This window comes from Triticum urartu, chromosome 3 (genome assembly GCF_003073215.2).
Source record: "Triticum urartu cultivar G1812 chromosome 3, Tu2.1, whole genome shotgun sequence".
NCBI lineage: Eukaryota > Viridiplantae > Streptophyta > Magnoliopsida > Poales > Poaceae > Triticum > Triticum urartu.
Genome location: NC_053024.1, coordinates 362,027,556 through 362,044,775, shown reverse-complemented (window position 1 = coordinate 362,044,775; position 17,220 = coordinate 362,027,556). Strand labels below are relative to the sequence as shown.

Below are 17,220 nucleotides of genomic sequence, written 5' to 3'. Positions count from 1 at the left end.
GGGGCGGGGTGCGGTGCAGCGGAACGGACGACACAGGAGAGCCCCCTGCGGCACGGACGAGCTCGGCGACGCGGTCGACCATTCTTCGTAGACGTCGTCGATGGGACGGTAGCGCAGGAGCTCGTTTGCCACGATGAGCGCAGCTCTAGCCTCCATGGGCGCGCGGAGCGCGCGGGACGAAGAACCGGCTGGGGTGAGCGAGGAAGTTGCGGTGCGGCCGTCTTGCCGCACGGACGGATGCTGAGACGATGCTTGCTGCTCGTCCCCCGCCGGGCCGGTGGCGGCGTTGACGGCAGGTGACGGGGAACAGCGAGGACGCCCGCCGACAGGGGCCGTCTGGGCGACGCGGGAAGCGAGAGCGGCCCGGCGCTCGGCGCGGGCCCGACGAGCGTCAGACATGGGCGTGATGGTCGGAGGAGAACGGGGTGGTGGAAGACGAATTCCGACGCACCCCTACCTGGCGCGCCAAATGTCGGATTTCGGGTTCCGGCAGACCCTTGAGGTTTGAACACTGGAGTGCGCGTGGAGATTTCGCCTCCTACCTACCTGCACCCCTCTGCCTCGCTAAGATCTAAGCTATGAAAAGAACAACACAAGAGACACAGGGTTTATACTGGTTCGGGCCACCGTTGTGGTGTAATACCCTACTCCAGTGTGTGGTGTGGTGGATTGCCTCTTGGGCTGATGGTGATGCACAATACAAGGAAGAACAGCCTCGCGAGGGTCTGTTCTTGGCTGGGGCGATGAACTGCTGGGAGGAGTCCAGTCACCTTTCTCTCTCTCTCTTCACAACTGATGATGCCTCTCTCCCACCTCTAACCTCTCACCCCCGCTTTTCATCCTGCGGGTGGCTGGTCCTATTTATAGAGGCCCTGGCCCTCTTTCTAAATATCGAGCGGGAAGGGAGCCAACAATGGCAGGCTAATTTGAAAGGGGACAACTAGTACCAGTTATCCTGACAAAAGTAGTCTTCGCCTGCACAAAGCTCTGGTGGTGATGCCGTCTTGGGCTCCACGATGACCTCTGTCTTGTAGTCCTCCTGGTCTTGGTCTTGTTGCACCGAAATGGCAACCTTTGCCTGATGCCTCGGTACTCCGCGGCTGCGCTTGCCCCCTTTGCACCAAAGGGGAAAGGAGGACACTGCGCGGGCTGGCACCCGCCTGGCGCCCTTGGTCGTCATGGCTTGCGTCACGGGCACCTCGTGAGGTACCCCGCCTTGATCTCTCCGCCTCCTCGCGAGCCAGCCTGATGAGGCCTTGCCTGAGGAAGCTTCGCGTCGTCCGCCCCGCGAGGCTTGGCCCCTCGCGAGGGTCTTGGGTTTGTGTTGGTGAAGATGGGCCATACTGGGCCCCCCTTTGAGCCACGCCGCAGGCCGCAGGCAGGTAAGTCTGGGGACCCCGTTCCCAGAACGCCGACATATGGGGGACGCCGTAAAGGTGTACAACCCCGGATATGAAGTCTATCACAGGCCCGGATTCAGCCGTCTTAACAAGTTTGGCTTCTATCCATTTGGTGAACTTATCCACCATGACGAGTAGGTATTTGTGCTTGTGGGTTCCGCCTTTAAGGGGTCCAACCATATCGAGCCCCCAGACCGCAAAGGGCCAAGTGATGGGGATAGTTTGGAGGGCGGTGGGGGCATATGGCTTTGGTTTGCAAAGAGCTGGCAACCGGTGCATCGCTGGACTAAGTCCTGAGCGTCTACCCGGGCCGTCGGCCAATAAAAACCTGTACGGAAGGCCTTTCTTACCAGAGATCGAGCTGTAGCGTGATGACCGCCGAGTCCTGCATGGATTTCAGCCAGGAGATTCCGCCCCTCCTCTTCGGAGATGCACCTTTGAAGGACTCCGGTAGTGCTTTTCTTATAAAGCTCCCCCTTGTGGACTCTGTAGGCTTTGGATCGCCGCACTATGCAGCGTGCCTCATTCTGGTCCTCGGGGAGTACCTGCCTAGTAAGGTAGGCGAGGAATGGTTCCGTTCATGGGGCAATGACGACCATTATTACGTGGGCTGAAGGTGTTACTTCAATGGCAGAGCCACCGATTGTGTCAGAATGTTCGGAGTCGGGCGGTGCGGTTGGGTCCGGGCTGTTATTGTTCGGCTCCCCTTCCCATGCCACGGATAGCTTAAAAAGCCTTTCCAAGAAGATTTGGGGGGGACTACGTCGCGTTTTGCGCCGATGCGTGCCAGGACATCTGTTGCCTGATTATTTTCCCAGGCTATATGGTGAAATTCAAGCCCCTCGAACCTAACTGACATTTTTAGGACGGCGTTGCGGTAAGCTGCCATTTTCGGATCCTTGGCATCGAAGTCTCCGTTTATTTGGGATATTGCGAGGTTCGAGTCCTCGCGCACCTCTAGGCGTTGGATGCCCATGGATACTGCCATCCGGAGACCATGTAGAAGGGCCTCATATTCGGCTGCGTTGTTGGAGTCCGTATACAGAATCTGTAGTACGTATTGAACTGTGTCTCCTGTGGGGGACGTCAGAACGACACCAGCGCCCAGTCCGGCCAACATTTTGGAGCCGTCGAAATGCATGATCCAATTTGAATATGTGGCGTACTCTTTAGGGAGTTCGGCCTCCGTCCATTCTGCGACGAAATCGGCCAAAATTTGTGACTTGATGGCTTGTCGTGGCTTATAAGTTATGTCGAACGGGAGGAGCTCGATGGCCCATTTCGCAATCCGGCCCATTGCGTCACGGTTGTTGATAATGTCGTTAAGTGGTACTTCCGAGGCTACTGTTATCGAACACTCTTGAAAGTAGTGTCATAGCTTCCGGAATGCCATGAATACCGCGTACGCAATCTGTTGATAATGCGGGTAGCGTGATTTGCAGGGAGTGAGGACAGTGGACACATAATAGACAGGCCTTTGAAGGGGGAATTTGTGTCCGTCTGCTTCTCGTTCGACGACGAGCACTGCGCTTACAACCTGATGTGTTGTTGCAATGTACAATAGCATTGGTTCGCCGGTGTTTGGTGCGGTTAGGACTGGGTTTGTTGCCAGTATAGCTTTTGTTTCATCGAGTCCGGCCGTGACTGCGTCCGTCCATTTAAAGTGTTCGGTGCACCGAAGGAGGCGGTAAAGGGGAAGGGCCTTTTCTCTCAGGCGGGAGATAAAGCCACTACAACAAAAACCCACGTACAGCAACACATGTCTAGCAACGACGACAGCGTATCTGTTGTGTTTGGGTTCAACCACCCACCTCCCAAGAAGGGATAACCTCCCAGTACTCACCTCCACGCTATCTTCGCCTCCTCTCTCCAAATATTACACATCCAAAAAATGGGAACTCACAGCCGAGCCTGTAAAAAAAAGCCAATCCCCTGATTCCCCTTTCTCACACCAGAGCGCCGCCGCTGCCGATTCCGGGAAGCTCCGGCGCACTCCCACGCCACTGCTCCCTATGCCCTCAATATTCTCCTCCGATCCCCCCCCCCCCCCCCCCCCCCCCCCCCCCCCGCCCCCACAACAAGCCTAGTCGCCACGCGCCGCTGGCGCGGCTTCGGTGGCTCCGGTTTGTCGGCCCAGTACACCTGCATCTCCTCACGCGCGGCTGCAGGCTCAGGCTTGACGGTGATGCTCCGCTTCTTCTACCTTGACTGCGGCGTTGATGGTACTCCGCCTAGGGTTTCTGCGCCGTGTTACTCCATCGAGTATGAGTGGACAACACCGTGATGCGAGTGATTTCTCTCAACAATTTTCTTAGCCAGGTATTTGAATTGTTGCTTACATCTCTGGTGTTCGTATCTGGTTCTGGTGTTTATTGATTAGATGTGATTACCCTGTGTTGACGGTCAACCTGTACTGTTCTGGATGAGTAGTATGTGCATACCCTATTATGCCTTACTGTCAGACTTTCCTATTCCTATATAGATGGATCGATGGAATTGTTTTTTTTCAAGTGAAATTGATCATTACGTACTAGTAGCATGTAGCATGACCTGTTCAATTAGATCAACACAGTTTTTTCTAATGAAAAGAGATCAACTTAGTTCAGATCATAGTGAGATAGTAGTATATGAGCGATATAGCATATGACATCATGTATGTCTCTGAAGAACATTGCTACAAAAATCAACATGTCAGTGCAATCATGGGTCCATGATACTAGCATAATTATTTCAAATGGATAATCCCCTTCTCAGTAGTTTGAATCATTATTTATTTGGCGTCATGTGTACAATATACTAAAAAACTAAGTCCACTTGCATCCGTCTGTCCCAACATTTGTCTTTATTCTGTAATACTTCGTTCCTTCTACACTCGCAAGTTATGAAACTGTTTTTTTACTATAGTCAACATCCACATGTGTGTGCTTATCTTATCTCTTAACAGATCGATCTACAACACATACGCCTTAAGAGTTATTTAAGTCATTGTAATTATATATATCATTGGTGAGGGCCCTTTCGCTAGTAAGGAAAACATAAATTTTTAGCGTATTATTTATTTTTTGATTGATGTAATATTTGTTTTCCCCTGACAAAAAGTAATGTTTCTTTCAGGTTCTTATTCAGTAAAAATGTGCACAGCACAATCTCAAATTTATGCAAAAGCTCAGATGGCAATAGTTCTTACACTCATCTTATCCAATATAAACTATTGAATGATTCATAAAATTTGAAGGTGAGAGATACAAGAACATCATAACATTGATATTCTCGTCGTATGTATATGACTACTATATATTCTCGAAATCTCACCTTCAACTGAGTTTAGTCCAGTTTTTTTATTTTTTGAAATAGAGGTACTTCTCAATTGTTGTACTAATTTTCTATTTTGGGGGAAGCCACATATGTTTCCAAACAATAGAATGATGCATGATGGTTATCACACAAACTCCTGGCCAGGTGCCTCTCACATCTTATCTTGTTTGTAATATATTCTCCTTAAACTGTTAACACAATGAGCATGTAGATGTACTTGGTTCATCAACGTAAACATCAAAAGTATTCCTCTTATGCAGTCTGCTTCCCCGACATGCAGGGCACACTAAGGTGGTGGGAAGATACGTACAACCGTTAACCAGACGGCTAAGCGATCAGATGCGGCGATTGTGTGAGTGTGTTAGGTACGTCGAATTCACTGATCCCAAACTATTGGATGTTACTAGGATCTCCTCTTCTCTGTAATACTTATGGCCTTCTCCTCTACCTATTGGGGCAACAGTTTGGATATCCAGCAACCATGGTGACAAAGACGAGAATACAGGAACTGTTCCAAGTTTTCGTTTTCTCAGTAAACAAGTGAACTAAGAAAGTGAATCCTATTTAATAAATGTTGGCATATACTAATATGGTGGCACAACTTAGTCTGCATGAATGTTCTGGTCTTCTAAATTTTTAGTATAATGTTGAGTAGTTTAGTTGGAGTCCATGCTAGTTTAACTAGCCAAATTTGAGTCTAATTAGGCTAGGCTGATTACTTAGTTTTCCACCATCGCAAGTCGTAAGCATGTGTGCTCATGGATGGGTCGTAGTCCGTATATGATTTAATGATTTTGCATAGCTAGCAGCGTACGCGATGTACTAGTATGCCTTGGAGTTGGTGTGCCTTACTAGTCTAGGAAAAGGATGCTTGAGTCCAAGTCGTTTTAGATGCTAAGTCAGAGTAGGTTTAGGTTGTTCCGGCCATGTAGCAGGTCATAGTTGTGGAAGCAAGTCGTATAAGAGTTTTTCCATAGAAAACAAGGTAATGTAAGAGCTTTCAGACTAGAATAAAGAGTACGCTAAAGTTTCTTTCATGTGCATGTGTTTGGCTATTTTGTTGCGATAGATTCTGTGGACAAAACCGAACACAGATTACAAATCCATATGCCAAATCAGCAGGTTACAGAAACTTGATTGTTCCAAGTCAATGTTGTTGGCACTAAAACCTAAAAGACTACTTGCCAAGCTGGATTTGCTAGGAGGTATTTTCTGATATTACTTCTATATTTCCTAAATGATTCTTCACCAGTTCGAATGGAAATTTTGGATTATTAATATCATTACTTGAATATATTTTTATTATCACACATGCTTCTGTTCTTTTACCTAATTTTTACAAGAGAACACTTTTCTCCATGTTACAATGGTCATACTACGTCTCTGAGATAAGACTCTTTGCCACTAGATTAGGTAAAATAATTCATCAAATCCTGTATGCCTGCCTTACATTCCCTCACTTCCTATAGAACACTCTGTTTCTATAAACATGGTGAAACTTGATAATGGAATGACCTGAGTTACTTTATTGTAAACTAAAATGACTACGTCCGGCTACAAAAGTGATACTTAACAAGTCCAAACAAGAGCGCTGCTCTTACTATGACCCAACATATCAACCAAGAATATAAAGGTAAAATCGGCGGTGTTAAACTTGGTAATGAATTCTTTGTATTCCGAATTGATATTACATTAGCAAAATCTAGTAAGTTTATACAACTACTAAAAAAGTCAAAATTACTGGCGATGTACCAAGATTAATTATCACATTGGCCTTCAACCTTTCTATGTTGCTCCTCTTTTTCAATTTTACTGCCCTATTAACCTATCTCATTTCTTTGTGTAGATTGCAAGATAAATCGATGATGCATGGTCAGATGTTGATTGCAAGGTCAAGAATATGGGTGCTACTAGATAGTTTCACATTGTGTTTCAGAATGTCATTTTCAGTGTCAATGTGTCAATCATTATGATTCAGGCATTTTCAGTGTCAATGTTTCGATCATTATGTTTCAAAATGGCTGAGACGTTGGTTGCAAGATCAAGAACAGGACTAGTACTAGTTTCACATCTTGTTATCTTTGTATCCAGATCCTTGTGATGCAACCAAGTTGATTTAATATATGAGACAGTTCTGTTTGTTATACTGCGTCCCCTATGCAATATTGGCATTAACCTAATAATTCTGGATGGTCATATATATAGTATCATGCATTGTTCATACAATGCATTGGCAATTCCTGTAGGGTATCCACCAACGCATGTCAAGGCTTGTTGGGCTCTATCTATATTCGTTGTTACCTTACAACGCTTCTTCAAACCGTTTACCAACGGATGCATATATGTTGTTGTAGACACTAGCAACGCCCCCAACGACAACACATATTAATCCGTTGGTGTAGACATTAGCAACACTTATATGTGTCTTGGGCAACGCATTAATACGTTGCTAAAGGAGGGTTCCTGTTGTAGTGAGCGGCTTAGAGCCGCCACACATCCAGTTAACTTTTGTATTTGTTTGAGGTCCTTTGGGATATCCAATTGCGACAGAGCTTGGTTCTTGGCTGGATTTGCTTCAATTCCTCTATTGGATACAATGAAGCCCAAGAGCTTTCCGGCTGGAACGCCAAAAACGCATTTTTCCGGGTTGAGCTTGATGTCGTTTGTTTGGAGATTATCAAATGTGAGCCTCAAGTCGTCTACTAGAGATTCAACATGTCTTGTTTTGACGACCACATCATCTACGTATGCCTCCACTGTTTTACCAATCTGGCTTGCCAGACATGTCTGAATCATGCGTTGATATGTTACGCCGGCGTTTTTGAGCCTGAAGGGCATCGTGTTGAAGCAGAATGGCCCGTATGGTGTGATAAATGCCGTTGCGGCTTGGTCTGATTCTGCCATCTTGATTTGATGGTAGCCAGAATATGCGTCGAGGAAACACAACGAATCGTGTCCTGTGGTGGCATCGATAATTTGATCGATGCGGGGGAGAGGGAAGGGATCCTTTGGGCAAGCCTTGTTGAGGTCTTTAAAATCGACACACAGGCGCCAGGATTTGTCCTTCTTTGGTACCATCACCAGGTTTGCTAGCCAGTCCGGATGTTTTATATCTCTGATGAATCCGGCCTCCAATAGCTTTGCTAGCTCCTCTCCCATAGCCTGTCTCTTAGGTTCGGAAAAACGCCGAAGAGCCTGTTTGACATGTTTGAATCCTGTTTGGATATTTAAGCTGTGCTCGGCCAGCCTGCGTGGGATTCCTGGCATGTCTGAAGGATGCCAGGTGAAAATGTCCCAGTTCTCCCGTAGAAACTCTCGCAATGCGGCATCGACATCAGTGTTTAACCATGCCCCGATGGAAGCTGTTTTGTTGGGGTCCGTTGGATGGACTTGGAATTTCACTATTTCGTCCGCTGGTTTAAAGGAGGTGGACTTGGATCTTTTGTTGAGTACCATGTCGTCCCTATTCACGGTAGAGCGTAGCGCAGTCAGTTCCTCGGCCGCTGGGGCTTCAGATAGTGCCTCGAGGGCCAGTGCGGCTGTCTTGTTTTCGGCGCGGAGTGCTACATCTGGATCACTAGCGAGAGTGATGATCCCGTTAGGCCCGGGCATCTTGAGCTTCATGTACCCGTAATGGGGTATTGCTTGGAAGATTGTGAATGCTTCCCGCCCTAGCAAAGCGTGATAACCACTGCTGAACGGGGCCACGTGGAACGTGACTTCTTCGGACCTGTAGTTGTCCGGCGTGCCGAACACCACATCTAGTGTGATTTTTCCTGTACAGCGCGCTTCCCGACTGGGGATTATTCCTCTAAAGGTTGTGCTGCTTCGCGTGATGCAGTTCCAGTCTATATCCATTTTTTGGAGAGTTTCCTCATAGATGAGGTTCAATCCGCTGCCGCCATCCATGAGTACTGGGGCTGGACAGAGGACCAATGCGGCTGGTGCTCGGGCTGTTCGGAATTTAGGTTCATCACTGGCGTTGAAGGTAATGGCCGTGTCACCCCATGGGTTTATTCTTGCTACTTGGTAGACTTCGGCAAGGCTGCGGAGTGTCCTTTTTCGCATATTATTTGATGTGAAGGTCTCGAAGACTGTTAATACCGTATTGGTGTCTCTAGGGTGGCTTTCTGTGGCCTCCGGGATTAGGAGGTTTTCGCCAATTTTGGCCACCTGCCGGAGTATCCAACATGCTCTAAGGCTGTGAGTTGGTGTGACGTCCTCTATACTATGAATTTTACAGGGTCCATTAAGCCATCCTTCCAGTACGATTCCATGCCCTGTAGAGGGTTTTTGCCTTTTGGTGTTTGACCCGGGTGTCTGGCGATGATGCACCCTTTTATTTTGGACTAGGCTTGCATTAAGGGCCGGATTGTCCCAAAATTTTGGTTCGGTTTTTCGGGCGCTTTCCATCGCACAGTACTTTCGTACTATGGACGCTAAGTCAACGAAGCGTGTAATATCGCGGCGACTTATGGCGTTGAGTATTCCCTTGTCCATGCAATTATTGCAGAAGGATGAAATTGCGTCTTCCTCGCGGCAGCCCTTTATCCTGTGCATAACCAGGAGGAATCTGGCCCAGTAATGATGTATTGTTTCTTTGGGCTCTTGCCTGATTTGGGATAGATCGCTAATGTTCGGGTGGGTGGGTGGAATTGAATCCGAAGCCTTACCCCTTCAGAGGCTCAGAGGCTAAGGAATTTCCGAACTCGAAAGTTTGGATTCCTGGATGTCGTCCAATGAATCCAATCCGTTGCCTGATTCTAGGTTCAGGTCTTGAGTGATATCCTCCCCTCCGCAGACATCCGGCTTGGAGGGATCGGGAATCCGGACGTAGCGAGTCCTTAGGATAGATGAAGGGTCGCCGCACTGTCCCTCTACCACGGCAACGTGATGGGTGGCTTGGGGAGAGTTAATCTCTCTCAGATCGGTTTTAGGCCCAATCTGGTCGTAATTTGTAGCGACTCCCAGGGCGGCGAATCGATCCAAGAGCTCATTTATGAAGGAAAGCTCTATTGGATTTAACTGCTTGGCAACTTCCGAGTTGACATGAAGATTGTTTTCGATGGCTCGAGAGGTCATCCTCGGCGTAGAAGCCGAACAGGTGGTCATAAGAAAACCACCTAGCCGGAGGGTTTGGCCGACAGCCAAAGCTCCCTTAGCAACGGTGCCGTCTTTAAAGACGGGGCGAGGCATCCTTCCTGACGGCGATGACACAGAGGAACTCTCAGTGAAAGCACCAATGTCGGTGTCAAAACCGGCGGATCTCAGGTAGGGGGTCCCGAACTGTGCGTCTAGGCCGGATAGTAACATGAGGCAGGGGACACAAAGTTTTACCCAGGTTCAGGCCCTCTCGATGGAGGTAAAACCCTACGTCCTACTTGATTAATATTGATGATATGGGTATTACAAGAGTTGATCTACCACGAGATCAGAGAGGCTAAACCCTAGAAGCTAGCCTATGGTATGATTGTTGATGTGTATGTTGTCCTACGGACTAAAACCCTCCGGTTTATATAGACACCGGAGAGGGATAGGGTTACATAAAGTCGGTTACAATGGTAGGAGACCTGAACATCCGTATCTTCAAGCTTGCCTTCCACGCCAAGGAAAGTCCCTTCTGGACGCGGGATGGAGTCTTCAATCTTGTATCTTCATAGTCCAGGAGTCCGGCTGAAGGTATAGTTCGGCTATCCGAACACCCCCTAATCCAGGACTCCCTCAGTTACCCACGCCCGTATTGATGAGAATCCCGAAATGAGGGGACACGATATCTGCTTCAACAAGACGTGCCAAGGAAACCGCCTCGCACAACGCGCTGAGGTGGGATAATTAAATGGATAAAGGCTTGGCCGTGGCGTGTCGCACCACGGAATACGTCAGCAGATTAGATTTGTGTTAATATTATTATTCTCTCTATGGCAATATGTGGAAACTTATTTTGCAGAGCCGGACACTATCTTTGTGTTGAAAATCTTCTATGAAATACTTGGAGGAGGAACCCGCCTTGCAATGCCGAAGACAATCTGCGCGCCGGACTCGTCGTCATTGAAGACTGGTTCAGGGGCTACTGAGGGAGTCCTGGATTAGGGGGTGTTCGGATAGCCGAACTATACCTTTCAGCCGGACTCCTGGACTATGAAGATACAAGATTGAAGACTCCGTCCCGTGTCCGGAAGGGACTTTCCTTGGCGTGGAAGGCAAGCTTGGCGATACGGATGTTCAGATCTCCTACCATTGTAACCGACTCTATGTAACCCTAACCCTCTCCGGTGTCTATATAAACCGGAGGGTTCTAGTCCGTAGGACAACATACACATCAACAATCATACCATAGGCTAGCTTCTAGGGTTTATCCTCTCTGATCTCGTGGTAGATCAACTCTTGTACTACCCATATCATCAATATTAATCAAGCAGGACGTAAGGTTTTACCTCCATCGAGAGGGCCCAAACCTGGGTAAAACTTCGTGTCCCCTGCCTCCTGTTACCATCCGGCCTAGACGCACAGTTCGGGACCCCCTACCCGAGATCCGCCGGTTTTGACACCGACAGTGTCCATGCATGGATGCAATGTTGCCAAACAATGCCTGCCATCGGTATCTCAAATTCAAATCAGTCTGACCTTGCTCAATGTGTATACACTATAACATGCTCCTTTCCAAACCACACCACGCATATGTCAGTTATATTCATGCATGCATGGGTTTCAAACATCATGATCTCTTATTCAAATATTTGAATTCAACTTTACATTGATTATGACCTCACCTAGTCTTTTACACCCACACAATCGTCTTCTCTTTATAGTTGTACCACTAACTTCCTCTCGTGCATGCATGCACACACACTACCACTCGGCATTATCCATCGCACACATGCAACCTTTTTCTTCAGGTTGGTCTCCCATGCATGCCCACACACACACACACACACACACACACACACACACACACCTCCCCCTCTTCATCACTTCGGGCATTCTTTATCTCTCACATGCATGCGCAATGATCGATGTTCCTCTATGTGTGTGTGTATATATAGCTAGGTCTTTCCCAGTTTTACAAGTCACCTTTGTGGTTTGTGTCAAATTTTGACCAAAGATTTAGCTAACAAAATGTTAATGCATGTCAACAAGTATAGGGGATCGCAACCGTTTTCGAGGGTAGAGTATTCAACCCAAATTTATTGATTCGACACAAGGGGAACCAAAGAATATTTGCAAGTATTAGTAGTTGAGTTGTCAATTCAACCACACATGGAGATTAATTATCTGCAGCAAAGTGATCAATAGCAAAGTAGTATGGTAGCTTTGATAGTAGTAGTAGCAGCAGAAATAGTGACAATAACAGTGATAGCAATGATATTGTAGCAAGTGCAATAGTAACAGTAGCAGTAGTAACTTAGAAAGAACAATATAAGAGAAATTCATAGGCATTGGATCGGTGGATTCACTGGATGATATTCATCATATAACAGTCATAACCTAGGGCTATACGACACTAGCCCCAGTTCATATATATAATGTAGGCATGTATTCCGTAAATAGTCATACGTGCTTATGGAAAGAACTTGCATGACATCTTTTGTCCTACCCTCCCGTGGCAGCGGGGTCCTATTGGAAACTAAGGGATATTAAGGCCTCCTTTTAATAGAGAACCAGAACAAAGCATTAACACATACTGAATACATGAACTCCTCAAACTACGGTCATCACCGGGAAGTATCCCGACTATTGTCACTCCGGGGCTGTCGGATCATAACACGTAGTAGGTGACTATAACTTGCAAGATCGGATTTAGAACATAGATATTAATGTGATAACATAAATAGTTCAGATCTGAAATCATGGAACCCGGTCCCAAAGTGACAAGCATTAAGCATGGCAAAGTCATAGCAACATCAATCTCAGAACATAATGGATACTAGGGATCAGGCCCTAATAAAACTAACTCGATTACATGATGAATCTCATCCAAGTCCTCACCGACCAGCGGGCCTATGAAGATTTTACTCACTCCCAGTGGGGAGTATCATGGAATTGCCAATGGAGAAAGGTTGGTGATGACGAATATCCCCCTCTCTGGAGCCCCAAACACTAGTGCAGAACCGGGCAATAGCACCGGTTCATAAGGCCCTTTAGTGTCGGTTCCATAACCGGCACTAAAGTGTGGTCACTAAAGGCCCCCCCCTTTAGTACCGGTTCAGCACGAACCGGTGCTAAAGGGCAACCACATGGCACGAGCCAGCTCCGGGGGCCGGGAGCCCTTTAGTACCGATTGGTAACACCAACCGGTACTAAAATGTTTGGGGGTTTTTTGGTTTTATGATTTCTTTTTCATTTAATTTTGTGTTTTCCATTTTAATTCTTTTTCATTTGCTGGTATTTTACGATACTACACATTGTACACGTTATGCATATATATATATAAATAGAATTTCTAGTAGAACCAATCATATATATATCATCAATGTCTCACAAACCACCATATTAATTCACACATACACACATGTATAGCTATATACAATTTCTCCTACATATGCATGTTGCCTTCGGAGCCAGTGGCATTAGCCTAATTAGTGCCTTCGGAGAACGATGACAATTGGAAGTGGTTCATGACCTGGTCGATGGGGGCCTTAGCGGGTAAAAGTATTCTCCCTTCGGATTTATGACCTGGTCGAGCAAAAATCCTGCTATTTCCTCTTGAAGTGCTTCTACGCGCTCTGTTTCTAGGAGCTTGTCCCGCACCTCTTTGAACTGTTAAGAAGGAGATCAATATGCATGTGTATTAGTTGTGTGACTAGATATCGATAATGGTGTAAAAATTGTGAATAGTGTTCTTGTTGGGGAACGTAGTAATTTCAAAAAAATTTCCTACGCACACGCAAGATCATGTGATGCATAGCAACGAGAGGGGAGGGGGGGGGTGTGTGATCTACATACCTAGTAGATCGACAACGGAAGCGTTTGGTTGATGTAGTCGTACGTCTTCACGATCCGACCGATCAAGCACCGAAACTACGGCACCTCCGAGTTCTAGCACACGTTCAGCTCAATGACGATCCCCGGACTCCGATCCAGCAAAGTGTCGGGGAAGAGTTCCGTCAGCACGATGGCGTGGTGACGATCTTGATGCACTACAGCAGCAGGGCTTCGCCTAAACTCCGCTACAGTATTATCGAGGACTATGGTGGCTGGGGGCGCCGCACACGGCTAAGGAAAAGATCACGTGGATCAACTTGTGCGTCTCTAGGGTGCCTCTGCCTCAGTATATAAAGGACCAAAGGGAGGAGGCTGGACGACCACATAGGGCGCGCCAGGAGAGTCCTACTCCCTCTGGGAGTAGGATTCCCCCCCCCCCCCAATCCTAGTTGGAATAGGACTTGTGGAGGGGGGAAAAGAGAGAGAGGGGCCGGCCCCCTCTCCTTGTCCAATTCGGACCAAGGGAGGGGAGGGGCGCGCGGCCCATGTAGGGCTGCCTCTTCTCTTTTCCACTAAGGCCCATCATGGCCCATTTAGCTCCCGGGGGGTTCTGGTAACCTCCCGGTACTCTGGTAAAATCCCGATTTCACCCGGAACACTTCCGATATGCAAACATAGGCTTCCAATATATCAATCTTTATGTATCGACCATTTCGAGACTCCTCGTCATGTCCGTGATCACATCCAGGACTCCGAACAACCTTCGGTACATCAAAATGCATAAACTCATAATATAACTGTCATCGTAACCTTAAGCGTGCGGACCCTACGGGTTCTTGAACAATGTAGACATGACCGAGACATGTCTCCAGTCAATAACCAATAGCGGGACCTGGATGCCCATATTGGCTCCTACATATTCTACGAAGATCTTTATCGGTCAGACCGCATAACAACATACGTCGTTCCCTTTGTCATCGGTATGTTACTTGCCCGAGATTCGATCGTCGGTATTCCAATACCTAGTTCAATCTCGTTGCCGGCAAGTCTCTTTACTCGTTCTATAATACATCATCCCGCAACTAACTCATTTAGTTGCAATGCTTGCAAGGCTTAAGTGATGTGCATTACCGAGAGGGCCCAGAGATACCTCTCCGACAATCGGAGTGACAAAACCTAATCTCGAAATACGCCAACCCAACATGTACCTTTGGAGACACCTGTAGTACTCCTTTATAATCACCCAGTTACGTTGTGACGTTTGGTAGTACCCAAAGTGTTCCTCTGGTAAACGGGAGTTGCATAATCTCATAGTTATAGGAACATGTATAAGTCTTGAAGAAAGCAATAGCAACATACTAGACGATCGGGTGCTAAGCTAATGGAATGGGTCATGTCAATCAGATCATTCTCTTAATGATGTGATCCCGTTAATCAAATAACAACTCATTGTTCATGGTTGGGAAACATAACCATCTTTGATTAACGAGCTAGTCAAGTAGAGGCATACTAGTGACACTTTGTTTGTCTATGTATTCACACATGTATTATGTTTCCGGTTAATACAATTCTAGCATGAATAATAAACATTTATCATGATTATAAGGAAATAAATAATAACTTTATTATTGCCTCTAGGGCATATTTCCTTCAGTCACCCACTTGCACTAGAGTCAATAATCTAGATTACACAGTAATGATTCTAACACCCATGGAGCCTTGGTGCTGATCTTGTTTTGCTCGTGGAAGAGGCTTAGTCAACGGGTCTGCAATATTCAGATCCGTATGTATCTTGCAAATCTCTATGTCTCCCACCTGGACTAGATCCCGGATGGAATTGAAGCGTCTCTTGATGTGCTTGGTTCTTTTGTGAAATCTGGATTCCTTTGCCAAGGCAATTGCACCAGTATTGTCACAAAAGATTTTCATTGGACCCGATGCACTAGGTATGACACCCAGATCGGATATGAACTCCTTCATCCAGACTCCTTCATTTGCTGCTTCCGAAGCAGCTATGTACTCCGCTTCACATGTAGATCCCGCTACAACGCTTTGTTTAGAACTGCACCAACTTACAGCCCCACCGTTTAATGCAAACACGTATCCGGTTTGCGATTTAGAATCGTCCGGATCAGTGTCAAAGCTTGCATCAACGTAACCTTTTACGATGAGTTCTTTGTCACCTCCATATATGAGAAACATACCCTTAGTCCTTTTCAGGTATTTCAGGATGTTCTTGACCGCTGTCCAGTGATCCACTCCTAGATTACTTTGGTACCTCCCTGCTAGACTTATAGCAAGGCACACATCAGGTCTGGTACACAGCATTGCATACATGATAGATCCTATGGCTGATGCATAGGGAACATCTTTCATATTCTCTCTATCTTCTGCAGTGGTCGGGCATTGAGTCTTACTCAACTTCACACCTTGTAACACAGGCAAGAACCCTTTCTTTGCTTGATCCATTTTGAACTTCTTCAAAATTTTGTCAAGGTATGTGGTTTGTGAAAGTCCAATTAAGCGTCTTGATCTATCTCTATAGATCTTAATGCCTAATATGTAAGTAGCTTCACCGAGGTCTTTCATAGAAAAACTTTTATTCAAGTATCCCTTTATGCTATCCAGAAATTCTACATCATTTCCAATTAGTAATATGTCATCCACATATAATATCAGAAATGCTTCAGAGCTCCCACTCACTTTCTTGTAAATACAGGCTTCTCCAAAAGTCTGTATAAAACCAAATGCTTTGATCACACTATCAAAACATTTATTCCAACTCCGAGAGGCTTGCACCAGTCCATAAATGGATCGCTGGAGCTTGCACACTTTGTTATCTCCCTTTGGATCGACAAAACCTTCTGGTTGCATCATATACAACTCTTCTTCCAGAAATCCATTCAGGAATGCAGTTTTGACATCCATCTGCCAAATTTCATAATCATAAAATCCGGCAATTGCTAACATGATTCGGACAGACTTAAGCATCGCTACGGGTGAGAAGGTCTCATCGTAGTCAATCCCTTGAACTTGCCGAAAACCTTTTGCGACAAGTCGAGCTTTGTAGACAGTAATATTACCGTCAGCGTCAGTCTTCTTCTTGAAGATCCATCTATTCTCAATTTCTTGCCGATCATCGGGCAAGTCAACCAAAGTCCACACTTTGTTCTCATACATGGATCCCATCTCAGATTTCATGGCTTCAAGCCACTTTGCGGAATCTGGGCTCACCATCGCTTCTTCATAGTTCGTAGGTTCATCATGATCTAGTAGCATGACTTCCAGAACAGGATTACCGTACCACTCTGGCGCGGATCTTACTCTGGTTGATCTACGAGGTTCAGTAGTATCTTGTTATGAAGTTTCATGATCATCATCATTAGCTTCCTCGCTAACTGGTGTAGGTGTCGCAGAAACAGTTTTCTGTGATGTACTACTTTCCAATAAGGGAGTAGGTACAGTTACCTCGTCAAGTTCTACTTTCCTCCCACTCACTTCTTTCGAGAGAAACTCCTTCTCCAGAAAGTTTCCGAATTTAGCAACAAAAGTCTTGCCTTCGGATCTGTGATAGAAGGTGTAT

General features: G+C 46.4%; 1 long non-coding RNA gene across 8 annotated transcripts; it reads left to right on the top strand.

The window, feature by feature from the left end:
- The first annotated feature begins 3,179 nt into the window (after window positions 1-3,179).
- On the top strand, window positions 3,180-6,859 carry LOC125543992. Of its 8 annotated transcripts, XR_007299196.1 has the most exons (4): window positions 3,191-3,719; window positions 4,345-4,424; window positions 4,515-5,080; window positions 6,562-6,859. It is a non-coding gene; the product is annotated as an uncharacterized LOC125543992 (long non-coding RNA). The 8 variants fall into 8 exon arrangements; XR_007299194.1 differs by having other exon boundaries at window positions 3,190-3,719; window positions 4,345-5,080; XR_007299198.1 differs by having other exon boundaries at window positions 3,192-4,406.
- Window positions 6,860-17,220: the final 10,361 nt, after the last annotated feature.